General features: G+C 37.7%; 1 long non-coding RNA gene across 1 annotated transcript in view; it reads right to left on the bottom strand.

Annotated features, from left to right (window-relative positions):
- LOC135313055 (uncharacterized) overlaps nucleotides 1-17,651 on the bottom strand; it is a 47,479-nt gene extending 29,828 nt beyond the window's left edge. The window contains exon 1 of the long non-coding RNA XR_010372627.1: nucleotides 17,218-17,651. This is a non-coding gene — a long non-coding RNA (uncharacterized LOC135313055). The remainder of the gene's footprint in view (nucleotides 1-17,217) is intronic.
- Between the last annotated feature and the right edge of the window lie 1,420 nt (nucleotides 17,652-19,071).

Here is a 19,071-nt window from a genome sequence, read left to right as displayed (position 1 = left end):
GAACTCATCTCTGTATAAATATTAAAAGGACACCTCTGGTTCACAGACTTCGGTGTGCAAAATAGAAAATCATTCACAGGACATATTGGCAGTTGGTATGAACTCTGCTGACAAAAAAAAAGCAGTCTCTAGGGGCTTAATTGCATTTGTTATAGGCATCCGAAAATATACTGGGTTTCTTCTCTCCATTTTATTTCTTTCCTGTAAGGATCCTCTATTAGCCTTGAACAGCACTGTCTTTTGTGCCTTAAAAATTGTCAGTGCTAATCAGTGATGCCATCCAGCATCCCTGTGACCGTACCCTTTGTTACACTGCCTCTAAAGAACTCACTAGACTTGATCTATATACACTATCATCCAATATCAGTCCCAAAGTAAAGGAACACCATCATTTTTTCTAATACAGGCAGGAGAAATACATTAACTTCTGTAAGCCACAACATAAGGTGCTAAAGGAGTATTTTTGACAAGAAAATTCCAATCATGAGAAATATCAAACTTGGCACATACGGCATTTTTTCCTCTTCTAGGCAAGTATCATGCAGTAATTGCTCCTTTCAATACCCCATTAAGAAAAGTAGGTGTTCGGGAGATTATGGCATTTAGTCTTGCTGTCATTCCACACTTGGACCATCCTGTGTGAGCTGAAATACTGCACTTGCCTGGAAGTCACTGGTTCTCTGTTTCAGAGTCAAAAACTCTATGACTAATGTCAGGCCTGTGGTGTAAGAGCTTCCGCTGAATGTTTGGAAATATCTCATGTAATCCCCCTAAATAATCATAGCAAAAGATGGGCTGTCACTCATATCCTTAAGACACAAAACAGTACTCTGAAGGTTTCTTCTGTTTTCCCTCTCTTTATGAATGAAAACAGAAGCTGAACCTGAGAGAATACTTTTTTAAAAAAATCTAATTGCTCAGATGAGCCCTAATAGATTGGACAGAGCTCATTTCTCTTTCCTGCTACTCAGGCTTCGCAACCATCATGGTGACATGTATTTATGTAAAAGAAGGCAACAATTACAATGTCCTTAATATGCATAAAATTAATACCTTTTATCATTAATCCTATTAATGTGATGTCTGAAACATCAGCTTGAAAGGATGATGCTTATCTCTGAGGATATAAACCCCTTGTTTGTAAACAATGTTGAATAAGTCTTAGTGACATACAACTTTCTGAAAAGTATGTTAGATTCTTATGAATTAAATATGAGGATATGACACCAAACCTTTTAATGGTTAGAGCTATTTCTACAAGTAAGATAATTAATGATCACCTCTTTTATATTTCTTTAAATTTGAGGTTAAGGAACAAATCCTGAGGAAGCTGACTGTATCAGAAAACACACTGGATGAATTTCAGACCATGATAGAAAGGATGGGGAATGCTTTAGGTCTCCTAAAGGTCAATCTGCCTGGGAAGTTAACCTTCATAGCCTAGTTCACCATTCTGTTTTAACTTCCATGTAGATTACCTTGGAGCATGCTAAACAATGAGCTACCTCACGCAATGGCATTTTTAGTGATTTTTTTTTCTGAGAGTTAACACTTTCAGTAATTTACTCTTAGAGTTAATATTGTACCAACAGGAACACAGCTGTGAATATAAGAGAACTGCAATATCCAAGCTAGCCTGTTGTGCTGAGGTATGCGCAGACTTATAACATTGGGCTCTGATTTTAGCAAGAAACAACTCATTTACTACCTTGTAAATCACTATAAGAGGATCTTCCATTTTCAAGACAAGCTTCATTGTTAAATAGATATTCAGATACTGTAGTTATGAGTTCTGCCTCAACTTCTAGCTGGATAACATTTCAATCCTTTTATGCTAGCTTATCATGAAGACAAAATCCTTCTTCATTTCCTGCATTAGAAATAACATTCCTCTGCTCACAGCTGCTTTATCTAGAGTACTGAGGAGAAAAAAGCAGCCAATTCCTTATCACCAAATTTCCATGACTTCTGAATATGCCACCAGGTGGTGCATTTAACAAAACAAGGACAAGAAGTATGGTATTATTCTTCACACGACATTCCTCATTAAGCTAGTTGAAATAAATCAGGTACTGAGATGAGCTACATTGCACAAGACAGTGCCCCTTTAAAACCAGAAAACAGGTGCCTAGCCATAAATTTGGTCTTTCTTGTATTAGCTTGCTGTCACTGAACAGGTCTATCTTAGTCTGGAAGTTTCTTCCTATTGAACAGGTACAGTAACTCCACAAGCTATCACAGAACGATTCACAACTATCACAGAAAAGCAGTTATGCTGACATTGGGCACTGTCACATAAAATTGAAAATAAAATAAGGAGTAGAGGGGAGGAAATAAGGGCTGCACAATCATGTGGTATCACATCACCTAGAAGTGCAGACAAGTAGCTGATCTTTCTCGTAAATCCAGGCTTATCTATAGTACCACTTATTTACATTGTGTTCTCCAACTAATTACATTTTCTCCTTACAAAAGAGAATAGTCAAAGGTTGGAAAAAAAAAAGGCAATGCTTTAAAACAGAAACAGAATATTAGCTACTGAAAAAGAGAGCTCAAAGGGAGTTCTCACAAGAAGACATAATCCCTGGACAAGCTGTGCTTCAAGGGGGATTTGAGAGCAGAGATGTGAGTAAAACTTGGAAAGGAAGTTGGAGGAAAAACTCTCCTAAGGATTAAGGATAGCATACCAGGAGATACAAAACCAAGATCACTAAAAAAGGAAATGGAATAAGCCCACCAACTATGAGGAAATTCAGCCCTGTGTGATCACACTGGTTAGAGTAGAATGATGTCTGCACCATGGAGTATGCCTTCATCTGAGTCCCAGGATCTGCCTAGCCTGGTAACAGATTCCGCATTTTAAGTCCCTGCAAGAATAATTATAACCTCACTGTTTCTGTGCCATGGTGACACCCCATGGTCTTTAGCACTGCAGTGTTCACATGCCTCACCTGGTAAATTAAGTCAGCAATATGAGAACTTATTTACCCACCTGGAAAAATGACAAGAAGGTTGTTGGAAGATCTGCAGATTTTTCGTTAAGGTGAGCATGTTTTAGCCTGAGCTAACTGCTTTGCATAGCCCAGGGGGCTATGTATTAAACAATACTGAGAGTATTTTAATGTAGAATAGACCTTAAAAAAGGGACACAGTCATAGAATCGACAGCTTGTGACAGTAAGGACACAGAATGACATATGCATATGCAACAATATTTGATTAACTGCTATTTATAGACAATAATTTTACCATTATTCCTTATTTATTATCATTAGCTTTTAATTAATATATATTTGCTTCCTTTTTCTGGTCCTTATGAATCCTGTGCTGCCCATCTCAAATTGAATTTTTCATCTCAGTGCCTATGATCTTAGAGATTTCCTGTAACTAAAGAAGGAACAGAACACACAGAATGAGATCCTAACAGCACTGCATTTGTCTGCTCATTTCAGAGGAAGGACAACATTTTGCCTTTGTCTGAATGACAGTTTCTAAAACACTAGGCACAGCCTTAAAGAGCAGAGGGTGGATGACAACTCCAACTCCACCTGCTATCAAGCCTCCCCAGGTTTTTTTACTCCATCCTTAGCTGCCAGCTGCATGCTGGATAATGGCTATAGTATGCAAGAAGGGACCTCATGCAAACCTTACAGAATCTATGTAGGTCAATCTTGGTAAGCAATCTGACAACTGCACAGATATAATATTTCCTTCCACTCTACTCTGGACATGAAAAAGGAAATTATGTGGTGCAAGAGATGCTAAAAACATACAACCTATTTCATTGCTCAGTTTCCTGCTACATGTTTCACCCTGGCCATTCTGAGCTTATGATTACATACTGTGATTACATACTTTTTATTTATATTACGATTGATTTTTATATAAAGCCACATTAAATGTCTAAACTGGAAGTGGATGTAGTAATAAAAAATAATCTCATTTGATTATTACTATTAAGGAAACCAATGTTTGCTGACTTTCTCTTCTTTACAGTAAGAACCAGGCAGACTATTACCATTCTCAACTCCATCAGAAATTTTACCACTATGACAGCAAAAGAATGCTGAAGTGTCTGAGAAAGCATTGTGATTCCCTACGTCAAGAATAATTTCATTCTGAAATGTGAATCCCCTCAAGGACTATATGTTTGGAGTTTGCAGGTCACTGGTGATGGAAAGGATAAATAGAAGTGACATTAGACACCCACACACTTCCACCAAGTTACTATCCAATATATTATCAGAAGAATTCAGACTGAAAATTAGTAACTTGCTGTTATTAAAATTCTAGCCCACAAAAGCAAAGTAAGTTTTATAAGCTTAATAACATCTTGCTACTGCTGTTTTAAACTTCATAGTAATAATGGCCTTTCATATGATACATACACATTAACTGACATTAATGACATTTTTAAATGTCCTTGCTGATACTCTGAACAGTCTTGTAGGCTATTGTTCCCTAATAGATTAGATTACCGTTGAAGCCAAAGGGCCCAATTAAAATCAAGAGCCCTTTTGTGCTAGGCACAGAGCAAACATATCCTTTTCTGAAGAATATATAAGCTCAAAAATGAGAGATGCTTGACAAGTGTTGACAAAAGAAAGGTACAACCCGATGTTTACAAAAGTATTACTGGTCCATAAAACGATTGCAACATATTCACATCTGCTCCTTTAGAAGCTATCATCCATCAAAACAGAAACATTTGAAAACCAAATTTGGTTTTTGTCCTATGTAATATTGGTTCATTTTGTTTTCTTCAATTTGGTGAAAAAAGATAAACAATTTGATCTCATCTTTGCTTTGGCACAATGCTGTTCTGTCTAAAGCATGGCAGCAGAAAAATTAGTTTATTTAAGACACATTCATCAAGATGTAAAGAGCACACTGTGAAGATATTTATCTACCTAAAAGTGCAATGAACCCAAAGTGACTACTTTGTGACATTGCTGAAAAGTAAAACATGTGGTTTAAGTGTTTTGCTGAATCAGGATCTTAATCGTATTATACCAATAAATTAACAAATTAATCCACAAATGCCAGCTAGTTCCATACACCTTTTTCTTTCTATTAGTGCAAACTTAAGGTCACTCCACATTGCCCAAATTACTATACCAGAACACTTGTTTGTGGGCTGAGGTGACAAACAGGTCAGTGAACTAATCCAGGTTTGAAGGGTTTGGGTTTTTTTATTTGTAAGGTTATTTTTCAGTTTGCTCAGCTCCCTTGTTTTACGTAAAATAAGTGTTATGATGAATTACGTTCTTGAACAGAATGTATGTTTATGAATATACACAGAGTATGTATACACAATAAATTTATGAATCTATATTACATAGAATATATCTATTACAGTACATAAACACTTCCTCAGTAATCACTCTTCGCGGCTGCAAGATTAAGAATTTATTTCCATAGTAGATTTCCAGTTTTTATATTATTTAAACATCACGCTCAATTTTTTAGGCACTCAGAAGGTGAAACACAGTTCTTAATAATGTTTGATGAATAAGCAAGCTCTGTAAGGAGGGTAGTGTCATTTCTAAACTGTTTTTATTCACTGGAATAAGCCAGGAATTTGTATTTGTCCTTGATTAGCGAACCTGCAATGATTTGATTTTAAAATAATAAGATTTTCAATATTTCATAATCTTAAAATAATATGTCGTGTATTTATCTATGTGGGCTGTAATGATGTAATAATAAGCCACATAACATTAATATTTTATAATTAATAACTTATTATTAATTGATACCATAATAATATGTGGCGATCTTACTACAATATTAATTATCTGTGAGTGAAAAATTGAGGCTCCTTTATATGGGGGGGTGGTGGTCTGACTGGTGGCACTAAGCAGCTGCCTGTGCAAGGCCCTAGAGGATACTCTGGCAGCTGGACTGTCATGTCTATTATGATCAGTCCTACCTCCAGCCTTGTGCAGGCCACCCACTCCCAAAGCCACGGCACAGTGGTTCAGATGCCAAACCACCAGCACATGGAGGGGACACACACGTTATCATCCACCAGCTGAAGAATAACCACTGTTGGGCCATTAATATCTGAATGCACAAGGCCACTGCCTGGCCTTGAGTGATGAACTGGCAGCAGTTCTTGCGCCACAGCACGCTCATTTTTACGTATCCATCCTGTCCCAGAAGTGGGTCAGTTTGGTGCCAGGAAATGTTATTACACCTCTCCTCTGAACCCATGAGAAGAAAAAAGCAAAGCAGCAGCTTGGAAAGAGAAACTGAGGAGAGCAGTCAATATGCTGGAAGTTATGGCTGCTTTTCAGAGGGATCTTGACAGGTTGGAGAAAGGGTCTGGCAGGACTTTATGGAGTTCAACAAAGACAAATGGGAAGTCCCTCACCTAGAGAGCAGTACCTCATGCAGTAGTACAGCCCAGGGGCCAGCTGACTAGAAAGCAGCTTTGCAGAAAAAGACCTGGGGATCCTGGTGGATAAGGTGTTGAACAGAAATGAGCAGCGTGCCCTTGCAGCAATGAATGTTAATAACATAACCATGCTTTACCACTGTGGTGAGCAAGTTAAGGGATGTAATTATTCTCTGCTATTTGAACTAATGCACCCAACTTGGGGTTCCTGGTACCGTAAAGACACTGGCAACCTGGAGTGAGCCCAGCAGTGGGCCCAGCAAAAATACGTAGGCGGCTGAAGTACATAACATACGGGGAGATAGCAAGAGAGCAGTGCTTGTTCAGGTTCAAGAGACAGCTAAGGGGAGATCTCATTGCTGTACTCAATTATGTAATGGGGGTTTAAGAGAAGACAGAGGCAGGCTTTTGTCAGAGATGCACAGTGAAGGGACAAAAGTAAGTAGACACAAGTTGCAGCAAGGGAAATTGTGGCTAGATGTACAGGAAAAGTAATTCATGATGAGGGCAATGAAACACTTGCAGATCCTTCCTTTTTCAGTTGTGCTCTGCCTCCTGCCCATCAGGTACCAGGAAGATGGTAGGAAAAGGCTATCACTGGCATGGTCTGGGATTAACTCATGAGGCTAATCATCCCAAATGATGATCCTCAGTTATGTAAAGACCGATCACAGACTTGGTCTGATGTCCAATGGTGATTTAGAAGTGGGAAGAAGTCAAAAGTGTCCTCAGGAAATAGTCACCTCATTGAGTCCTGTGTCATCAGTCTAATGGTTCATCTATTGGAAGTGCAGGTTCACAGCCAAGTGTCAATGCCCAGTGTGTTTCCCTCACCCTTTCCAGAAATATCCTTTGGACCAGAAGGTTGCTAAGAAAGGATCCATGCCCCAGCAGGTATACCCAGGAGCAAAGCGTATCTGCAACTGGAGAAACTTCCACAACAAATGGGAGCTGTGGTCTTTGACGCAGCTGTAGGCCTCCCTCTCCTGGCCTCTGGTGTCAGCTGGGAAGTCATCCTTCCAAACCTGGATTTGTGCACATATTCTTTAAAAAAGAACAAGATCTTAAGTCTCCACTGTATTGGGTGTAAGTAGTAAGGTTCTGGTAGCAGGATGGGGGGCAATTAGGGTGGCCTCTGTAGAAAAAGGTCAGTGACTGCCCTATGCCAGACACAGCTGGCTCCACAAGAGACCTAGTGTAGGCCACAGCTAAGCCACTCAGGGGAGATTGTGGCACCTCTGTGAAAAAATATTTAAGATCAGGAAACAGCAGACAGAGAAAGGAGGAGGGAACAAAAAAGTAAGAAACAGCAGAGGGAATAACAAGGTCAGAAGAGAAGGAGATGCTCCACAGTAGAGCAGGTATGCCCTGAAGGGACTGCAGGCCACTGAGTAACCACAGCAGAGCAGCTACACCCCAAAGGGACCCTAGCTCGAGAAGGAACCATGCTAGACCATAGGAAATGAGGGAGAAAGAAGGGCCAGTAGAGAAAGCACTGTATCCTGACCCCAACCCCCTGTACCTCTTACAGGACTGAGTGTAATCTGTGGCAATAACAAGGGATGAGGATAGGTGTCTGGAGTTTAGGAGTGAAGTGTCTGCAGTTGAGCCTGGGAAAGGAGGAGTATTTTCTCCCTAAGTGTTTCAACATTTGGGTGTTTTGTTTCCTAATACCTGACTCAGAAATGAAATATATATTTTAATTGGCACAAATTAAGTTAAATTCCCCGTATCAAGTCTGTACTTGGTAAGCAATTTCCCTGTCTTTACTTCAACCCACAAGTCTTCTCACTCCTTTCAATTTTCTCTCCCCATTCCACTGGGGGGGGTGTGTGTGTGTGGTTTAAATGAGGGGCTGTGTGGGTGCTTGGCTGCAAGCCAGGGCCAACGCCAATTATGCCACAAGTGGCAGGTTCCAGGCTACTGGGTTTCTGGCAAGACCTCTGCACCATGGTGAACCTAAGCTTGTTGCCTACTCAAACTTTCTGCAGAACGTAAGAGAAAAACTTGAAAACAACAAGGAGGTCTTGGGTAAGTATCAGGGAACTGAGAATAATCAAGCTGAGTCAAGCCTCCTTGAGCCAAAACAGGCCTCAGTATAATGCGGCTACTCATCACAGCAAAGTACAGGGAACCGGTAAGTCAAGATGGGCTTCAGTGTAACTTTACTAACCCTGCACAAACATATTTGGCATTGTGGCAACACAAGGACTAACCAAATGACTGGTCACTAGTGTGAGACCTTAATATATCTACAAAACCACATAGGAAATGCTGAACTAAAATAAATCAATTAAACAAATTGTAGACCATTAATAAAACACAAAAAAATATTGCAGTAATGCTACAGTTGTGGAATGAGGGCAGAGGGATGGTTTCAAGAAATCAGCACTGCAGGGAAACAGCTGCAGGATGAAGACATGATCACCAGAGGACAAGGTGACCAGTTGTCTTTAGATTGAACTGGCTCAACAGAAGTAATGAATAATCTCTCTGAGGATGTACCAAAGTCCATACTGAGAAGTACAGAAGGTCATAGGTCATGGCACATTGAGGGTATAAAAAGACAACTTAAAGACTACCAAGGTAGGATCTGCAGAAGAGGATCAGTGTTGGAGCAAAGGAATACTTCCGACGTCTGAGACTGCTAATGAGACTAACGAATAGTGCAGTTTATGTAGGCAGCTTAGGGAAGCCGACTTTTCTAAAAACATTTGGTTTGGATCCAACTCTGTCTAAGAGCAACTAGAAGTTATTGTCACCCAGTGGCTCTTCTATAATCCAGGTATGGCAAGGCACTCAATTCAGATGAGTTATTTCCAAAGTGCAGGGATCCAATTCCTGCAGAATGCTGTAACACTAGTCTACCTGGTCCCTTTCTGATAATCTCAGAGAAGAACAAGGAAAAGCATCACAAATATGTTCTAAAGTCTAAGTTGACTGACACAGCTAAGACATGAAAAACAAGGCAAAATTTTTATGGGATTCTAGCTCCTGGATCTATCAATCTTTAAGGTCATTTCATTGAACTGTACACGAGCCTTAATGACCAGTGTGTTTTTTCATTTTGCATGTTAAATATCTTTTTCTCTGAAAATTCCTCGTACTTCTGTGTGTACTGGGTTGATGGAGAGTCTATATTCTGCACTGGTAGAATTCATTTCTGAGAAAGTCCTATTAAACTGACAGACAGTAACAGTTCCCAATAGCTCACAGCTCAAGGCTCTCATTGCCTTACTGTTTCACGTAGCATTACTATTTCATAAATATGGAATAGCTGCTTGTTCCTATAACTGATTAAAGAATATGACATAGGTCTCAGGAAGATGGAGAGATATTATATAAAGCTAAGCAGGATTTTTTCTTTGGAAAATTTGTTCCATATTATCACAAGTTAGTTGTGTCATTTCAAAGAAATTCTGCTTCAGAAACTAAAAGAATTATTCACATTTTCATTCTGTGTTAAACTTTAAAACTTTCTAGGTTTGCGTCACTTCACCAGGGCAAAATTTTGCAAAGTTGCCACATTTGCCATAATACAGACAATCTAAATTATACCTAGCACAACAAACAAACATAAAAACAACTTTGCTGAATTCTTGTTTGTTGTTTTTGTTTTTTTTTTTTAAAGAAACAGCAGTCTTTGTGGGATACCAGTTACAGAAAGTGGGAATAAATAAGAAGCAGACTCTTCTCATTTTTTCATTTTAATAACTCCAATAGCTAGTAATTCTTAATTTAGAGATTATTTTCAAAGACCCAACTATGGTATAAAAATTATGGGTGGTACTGTAGTATTCAGGCAAGAGAATCCAGGCAATAACCTGGATTCAGGTAGTACAAATTAAGTTCCCTTTCTATCACAGGTTTTCTTGTGTGACTGTGCGCAAGTTATTTGTGTTTCTCAGTACCTAATGCATAACAAACAACACAAGCACTGGTATGAGGAAAATATATTAATGACTATAAGAATCTGTAAGGCTCTGTGGCATATATCTATCACAAATACCTTTAAAAAGCTCCTTTTGCAGATGAAATTTATGTTTTGAGCACAATAAAAATGTGCTACCCTAACAACTATTACTAAATCTTATTATATAAAAGACATATCCCAATTATCTGCATAGAGACAGTAATAAACTATGTATCCATACAAGTTTGAATGACTGACTTAATATCAAAAATAAGTTTGTGACATTTAAGCTATAAAATGATAAAACATAAATCACTAATGAAGTATTAATCTAAAATTAGATATTAGTCTCTATAGAGCTGCTTTTCTGCGCAAATTCATTTTTGTGAACTAACATGAACAGAACTGTGCAGCTTGTCTAACAACAAAAGATGACAAATTCAGCCCTATTTCCTCCTTCTGTTGATCCAACCCCTTGTTTATGGATTCCCTGAGCTCTGGAAAGGTGTGGATTGATTATTGTATTATGTGTCTAAAGGACAAACACATCCTCAGGTCTCAAACCCTGGGTATATTTGCTTCTGTTGTAAAGCTACTTCTCTTTTCTTCAATTAGTATTCCTGACATCAGGAATGTATTACAAATATATATATAAATTTACAAGATTTTATTCAAGATAATGGTATAAAATTCAGATGACAACTAAATACAAATGACGATTTGGAAAGATGGTCTCTGGGTAAGTAGTTCTGTACTTTTTTTAAGCCTGAGGAAACTGATCTATCCTGTAGCTTGTCAGAACACCAGTGAATACTGATACGAACATTTCTGTTCATTTAAACAGCATACATGAATAAACATGTGAAGGGAATGAGCTGAGCTGAAGAAAATTATGCATTATTCATGCAGCTAACAACACTTACTCACGCCTAGTATAAATTGAAACCTAAAGTGCAAATCTAGGACACTGAGAAGATTCTCAATCATGCTGAGTTATATTTAAATTCAATCTATGCCAGAAATTCTGAGTTCATTTCATGTTTTCACATCAGCACAGAAGCATTTCATGCTGTAAAACTTCCTTTCACCAGCTACACTTTGGGAAACATAAATTATGAATGTAGCAGTTTTTGCGGATGAATGGTAAAAAATGCTAGGTGGGTTTAACTTGAGATGTAGTGGACATGAAATTAAGCTAAATATATGGCACTGGTGACTAGTTTAACTCCATCTGACACGCTTCTGAAGAAAAATATTTAAATCAAAACAAAACTGGAAAATGAGCAAACTTTCCAAGCAAGAAAAAAGAAGGCTGTATTTGCAATTCTGTTTTCTGTAATGAAACAGTCATATAAAACCATTTCGGATATGCTGTTAACTCAAAACTATGAAGGGACGACAATAATTTCTCAAATATGATACCTGAGTTTTGTAATCCATGTTGTTCTAATATCTCAGCAATTCTTATTTTCAAGATATGGAAATCATGCTGAATTCCTGCACTAAGCCACTGAAAAAGCTAACTGGCATTTGCAAAGTGGAAAATCTTCTTTTCCGTTTTTCATCATTAGGCCTCTATAACGATACCTTTCCCAAAGAAACCTAAAAACTTCATCCCCTAACTTCACTTAGTCTTAATTACCTAAGGAACCTGTGGCTGGAGAAAATAAAGAGAACAGATACAGCTCCTGTCTTGAAAGAAGAGTTTCATTCTGTGGGAGAATCTGGATCTACAGATTAAGTAATTTCACCTCTCTAAATCTGCTTCGTTCTAACTGTGTCAGATTTTCTTATCTGAATGTTAAAACTGTTTGGAGGTAGAGGTGAGCTATTATAGCACCTATGACAGATTAGCTCTTGTTTCAGTTAGAGTCTACTGGTGCAACTACAAAATAACTTTTATTAAATGCAAGTAGTTCAGCCATTTCCTCTTCTTTTTCAAGTCTATGAAACAACAGGACCATCTAAGTAAGAAATCTGAAACAGCAGTTCTTTTTTGTACTCTAAGTATATCACAGTATCACAGTTTGCAATCAAACCTCACAGGCCTTTGCTTTCCGTTATTCATTCCAAGATACATGGGCATAACACAGTGGAGCAGAGACACCCAGCTAGCTTAGATGTAGTATAAGGTACTTTAGCATAGCATTGTACCTGGACTAACTGTTTGCTGTCACATAAACTATCACTACTTCTGTAAGAAGAGGTAGAGTATGTATCAATGGTATGGTTTTTCCACTGGACAAGTCAATTAAGCTTTATGTTATTGCCATTAGTGAATGATCCTGCCTATGAAAAATCTACAGACAGATCAAAAAGGACTATTATCAGACTGGCTTTTTCTTTTGAGAGCTTCCAGTCCTTAGAAGGGAAAGCAACTGTAGCCAAGAAGTTATTTACTACTACACTCCTTCAGAGGACTGAACAAGAACTCTGAAAGAGCATGAATGAGACTGGGGCTCCTGAGGATGGAAAGGATTCAAACCCGGCTCCAGAGGACTTTGCACATGGAGTTGGTTACAGTTTGTCTCCCCAAGAAGAGTGTTAGGCAAAAAGTCTGAGTTATATAAAAGGTCTAACCTTACAGTAGATTAGAGTTGCTCACAGTTTGAGTGACGTTAAACAGGCAACTCAGAATTTCTGTTGTATAGACAATGCCTACACAACTGAGACCCATTTCTGAACCTATTTCAGATCTGAAAGGATGTGGTGAAAATATCATGCCATGCTTTGCTTTCTAAAGAGCTCCTAAAATGAACACAGCCTGTCCAAAGCCTGTTTGCAACAGCAAATAAAATATTGGTTGATCCAAGGTTTAAGGCTTTACAGCTTCCTCACCTCCAAAGAAAAGCACAAACTGTGGTAATATGATTACAGAACTTCCAGCAGCTCGCACAGTGTTCAAACAAGCACATTATTGGCAGCAGCTGCACAAACAAGTACTCACCTCACTGTGCTCACCATATCCCGGCAATTGAAGGAGTGAGAAATTATGTCAAGTAATCAGTCTTTTCTGAAAACTTGCACAGTGTGCTTCCATATCAATCCAGCTACTCGCTGAGCAGTTAAAGTTGCCAGCTTGACAAACTATTTAAAGGTTACTTAAATCTATCAAGGTTATTTGATCACTGGAAAGAAACTATTTTAATAGTCTGGATATTACCAAGTTAGCACTTAAACCACTAACCTGCCAAATTACTAGGCATATCACCAAGTTATCGTCCAACCTAAAATAGGTGACGATTATAGCTGTAAAATGCTAAAATAAGGCTTTTATTATTATCTATTGTGTCTATTATCTGACACAATTTAATTATGCATATACATGTAAGTCTACCAGACATACAGTCCAACAAAACAGAAGAGAATAAAGTCTAACAAAGCAAAGGCTTAGAAGCTTCTCTCAGGGAGTTTCCTCTAAGGCCATTTCTCTTTGTTTTGCTTGTTTCAGTATCTTTCTCATCTTCCTGCATTAGGAAAGATTTAAGCGTGTTGGCGTGCTGTCCTAGCATGCAAAGGATTATAAACTAAAGCATCTCATGATTATATAGATAAATGACACAACAAAAATTAAATGTACTTGAGTGGATTACAACTTCCAGTAATAATATCAAAACTCATCTGATAGACAACCACCTACAAGAAAAAAAATGGGGGCCATAAAAATGCATCAAATTACCTGAAAGACCATGGGTTATGTTGGTAAGAAAATAGTTTGATTGCAACAGCTTTTTAAAACAAAAAGCAATATGAAAATACTTATTAAGAATACCCAGATTATTACATGTTAGGAGTTTCTGGATTCAGCACATTCATTTGCCATATATTGCATCGAATTTACAACAATTTACTTCTAGTCTGGGCTTTACGCATCCCTGCACAAGAGGGAAAATATAAAATCACCATTTGTGCTTTTTGGAATAGGTTTCTACCACAGACATATGCGCAAAAAAAAGCTCAAAACAAAGTAGAAAAACAAATACTTGAAAACTCTCATATTCTTTTACTTTTGCACATTCCTGTTTTGTCATCACAGTGCACGTATAGCTATATAATTTCTTCATCCTGATTTCCCATTCTACCTGTATAAGTATACTGACATATTCCAATATTATTTGAAATCCTGATTCATTTTTGATGCAGCTTCCTTACTAAATTAATTTTAGATCATAAAAAGCTGTTTATCAGTTATTTCTCACAACAGTGACAGAATTTTAAAATGCCATTATCCTCTGAGATCTTCATATAGTGCCAATATAGTTCCAAGTAAGTCAACATAGCTACTCCTTAATATCATCTGAAGAACTGGCCCTTACATCAGTTGTGAAAATTCAGTAGTTCAAAACTTATGCCTTTTCATTGTTCACGGCCCTTACATGTCCTAGCTGCCATGGTTCTAATGGACCAGCACAACAAGATTTCATGCAAAACATTCACATATGCCATTCCTCAATCAGCTCACCACTATAGAGGTGCAAGAATAATGGCCACAACAGAAAAACAGCAAGTTTCATTGACAGTTTCAGTGGCCAGCAAGCTACATAGCTAGATCTGTCAAATCATTTGGAAACAACAAGCAAGTCCTGAAGGTATTTTTGATGCCAAAATGAACCTTCAAACTACAATGGGATGAAAACTCTAAAAGTAAAGAAAAAAGATTAAATTAGAAATCCCTCCCTCTTTCCTCTTTTTCCAAGTCTCCAAAATAGGCAATTGGATTACTTTAATCAAAATTTTAAACTGAGAATTTCATCAGGACTTCTGAGTCTTGATCATTTTTCATTATAATTAAAACAACAAAAACTTTTAAAATGGCAATATTGCAAAGAAACTGAAAGTTAAACAAGTCAAGAAAATGATTCTGCAGAACCGCCCTCTTTAAGAAAAAGCCTTTGGTTCTTATGCATTAATATCTGATGACAAAGCATTTGCCACAGAATTCTATTTAACAGGAATTTTCTATAACAGTTTTGCCATTGCAGATGAAAATCTGGAAATATGGGAATACAAACAGAAAAGCTCCTAAGATGCCTTGTAAGATACTATGGGGTTGGTTTCTTTTTAATCGCCAGGTGATGATATCCTACATGTTGGGTTTTTTAAATGTAGGCACGAATGAATCACTTAAAACATGTCACTCTAAGATCCTCTGTTTATCTAGAAGAACTAGCTGCCAGTATTGTATGCTTGGTAGATATGCTGAGTGCATTCAACATTATCAACATTCTTCTGCTTCAGCAAATTACTTTATTAAATTTTCCTGGCAAGAGTGTACTCTGTATGAAAAGAGTTGTGCTTGATGCACTTCCAAATTGTTAACTAACCAACACGTTCTTCATGTCTCTCTAAAAGATTTCCAAAGGACAAAGATACAGTGTGGATCTTGAGATCAAAAAAAATAGCAGAATTTTTCACTAGGCTGTCTTTGTTGAGTAAAACACATTACCATAGATTATTTCAGAGCCTGAACACATTACTGGTTTGTCAGATGAAGACATAGGGTTGGCCTATGTGGCTTGGAGGAGAGGAAGAGGTGTGATTCCTCTGTTAGGAACATGACAGTTGATGAATCCTCAGCACACTGGCATTTTTTATCAAATACTGTGCAGTTATTTCCAAGTTCCAATTCCATCGGCTGAATTCCACTCAGAGTCTCTTTGGGGGCTGTTGTTACTTTTTCAGTGTAATAGCAATGAAAAGATCAGCGGAGGTGTGCTGATGAACTAATGCAAAAATGCCCACAAGACACATCTGTACGTTACTAGACTGAGGTGCTGTTATCTTCTCATGCTATAGGCAAAGATAAATTATAACTTGAAATATTAGTTGGAAGTTTTGAGATTTACATTTCATTTAATCAGAATTTGAAAGCATGTAAACACAAATCTCTCAACTCATTCTGACATTGTCTATAATAAGAAAAGTGCACAGCAGCAGCTCTAGCAATCTTTGTCAATGCAATTATCTAAGTTGAAGCTGAGAGGTCAAACCTTGAAAACTCTGTGCAGGCTAATCAGGTAAATCAGTCAGAACAGAAGGTTTTAGCAGAATAATTTTCAGTTAATTACGTATACTTCTCTAAGAACTTCAGTTTTAGCATGGTTTCTCCTGTACAGATGGTAGGTGAAAAAGTAAAGAAGAAAGGAATGTTCGGTATATCTATTATTTATCACTAGGGAAGAAAGGTAATCAACAAAGACACATTTACATATGCATACAGATGACTGACTTCAGAGTAGATTGACTACAAAGATGTATAAACTGCATCACATACAGAAACTAATTGCAGGAACTCAAAGTGACAGCTTCCTTTTCTGGATTTTTGAAAACAAGATCTACTAATTAGCCTGAAGTCTAATCAGTTCCAAAGTTCCCCCAAAAACAGAGCTGATCAGCACTTCAAATTTTGACTTCACAGGGAACAAAGGCATTTCAAAATCTGACCTCATTTCAGTTCATAACAAATCTGGGTACTCTCAATATTTCCTATGAAATACCACTAAAATGCTGTGTTAAAATTTTTTTCATGTTTATATTTATTATATCTTATTCTATTACAGGTACATACTATATATGTTATTGGATGTTGCCAATACATAATATGATTTATATTATATCAGGTTGTCATCATTTGGTATGTCATCATGACATGCCAAATAGTCCGGTATTCTGCTTTTATACTATTTTTATATTATTTTCCTTTGAAAGCAAAAGCAGTTGCTACATTGTTTATAATGAAATAGCTTATTTTCTAAATTAGGGCTGCCTAGCATGTTAAGAAGTGTGGTTTGGTATGAGTTTTGGGACTCCTAAAAATCAAATTTATCGTTTCCTGGAGACGGATAGGCTCAGCAGTAGTTTGCAGAACTAGATGCTCAGCATAACTGTATCAAAATTATACATACCTCAGACAAATTCATCCTTCAGGCCAGAGAGCTCACAGGCCAGCAGTTCAGCAACCTTGCTGTAAATCAGATTGGTTTTTATTCATGCTGCAATGAGAGTGTGGTACTTTGATGCAAAATTTATTGTTTTACTTTCAGTGCCTAATAGCATTATGAAGAAAAAAAGCTTTTGATCTTTCTGAATATTCCCTAGACACATTTTTCTTTGAATACCCTAGTCTTCATAAAATTATCTGTTACTTTGTTGGATGTTCTTTATTAATCAGCCTTTGCACCCACAGATAAAGAAATGACTAGAGATATTTCTCATGGGTGAAATATATGCATAATGGATAATCAGAGGTGTACATGGAATTAATTTATATCATCACACGATGCAAGCTCTCAGATATTTCCAAGATCTTGGTCCCTTGATTACACATACTGCATGCTTCTGAGTTCTGCTCGGGCTCTCTTTTGGAACAAACTGACTAATTCCTCTAAGACAAACCTTAGGCACAGTCCAGAGGTAATATTTCCCAAGGACTTCAACCTAGTATGGACAAGATAACACCAGGGCTGTCTCCTTCCTCCTTACACGGTTCCCCAACACTGTTTCAATAGACTCATTCTCAGTAGACCAGTACTCAAACATGTCTCTACTACCCTTGCATATCATGCTCCATGCACACAGTATATAAGTCTGGAATCATCTTAGAAAAATTTCTCTCTAACGGCCCTGACACAACCCTTACAAGACTGCAGACATTTTCAGCAGAAAAAGCACAAGCTGAAAACGTATGTCCCCAGAGGGACACCAGATGCAGCCAGTGGGATCCGGGGTGAATATCCTTCTACATGGGTGTAGACAGTCATGTCCAATGGAAAGAACAATTAAAAATATAGTTCACTGGTTTTGGCTTGGAGGACATGGGGTTTCTTCCAGAGATACGCTACCTCTACACATCTGTCATCATGTTACCTATTCAAAACCTGAATTTTCCTCCTCTGGCATGAAGAGTTTGATTTTGCAGGTACAGTTGGAAATGACAGATGCTCTGTTCTGGCAGATCAGTTTGAACAGTAGTTACTGGAATACTGTAGTCCCTACCAGGAAATATAGCATTTTCTGCAAAAGGCAATGGTAAATCTAACATTAACAGAGAGGAGCAGGTCTTGTATAGAAGAATACAGGTGGGTTCTGTCAAATATCATTACAATAAGGGAGGCTTTCCTGGTTATTGTTTCAATGAGAGGGAGGCAGATAAAGAACAAAACTCTAGAAGTATAACAGAAAGGTAACATCAAAATGTAGTTATAAAAGCATTCAGGCTGTAATTCCATGCCAAAAGCATTCCTGCCTTGTTTCTGCTGCCCCCAGCTGCTCATTCCTATCTGCATCTTTGTTATGTACACAGTGTGGCTTCAAAAACACAACTTGAGAGTCTGGACAATTGTACAGAAGGGCAAGAACCTTTGAAAGGGCTTTCCCACCAATGATCCTGTAGAACTGTGATCTCATAGGATTACCATAGTTTTTTTAGTTTAAGTGTTGACTGGAATTCTTGAAATCCTAAAAAATTTATTAATCTTATGGTGAGTAGGGAAACAGTTGTGTTTTGGTTTTTTGGGGTATTTTCAATTCTTTGTCAAGAAACGGGGGGATTGCCCTTAAGACACACGATTTCATGCTATTATTGACAGAGACAACCTGCATGGACCTGAATTTTGCTTCAAAATAAGGTAACAGCTGATACTGTTTGATGCATAAACTTTATATTTTCTTGCTTTTGCACATCTGCATACAATACATAAAGGAACTTTATTTGCCTCACAGCGTAGTGTGTTTTATGATTTAGAACCTATACCTAAATG

The sequence above is a fragment of the Phalacrocorax carbo genome, chromosome 4, assembly GCF_963921805.1.
Source record: "Phalacrocorax carbo chromosome 4, bPhaCar2.1, whole genome shotgun sequence".
Classification (NCBI taxonomy): domain Eukaryota; kingdom Metazoa; phylum Chordata; class Aves; order Suliformes; family Phalacrocoracidae; genus Phalacrocorax; species Phalacrocorax carbo.
Note: the sequence above shows the minus strand (reverse complement) of the source record. Positions and strands in the feature narration are given on the sequence as shown.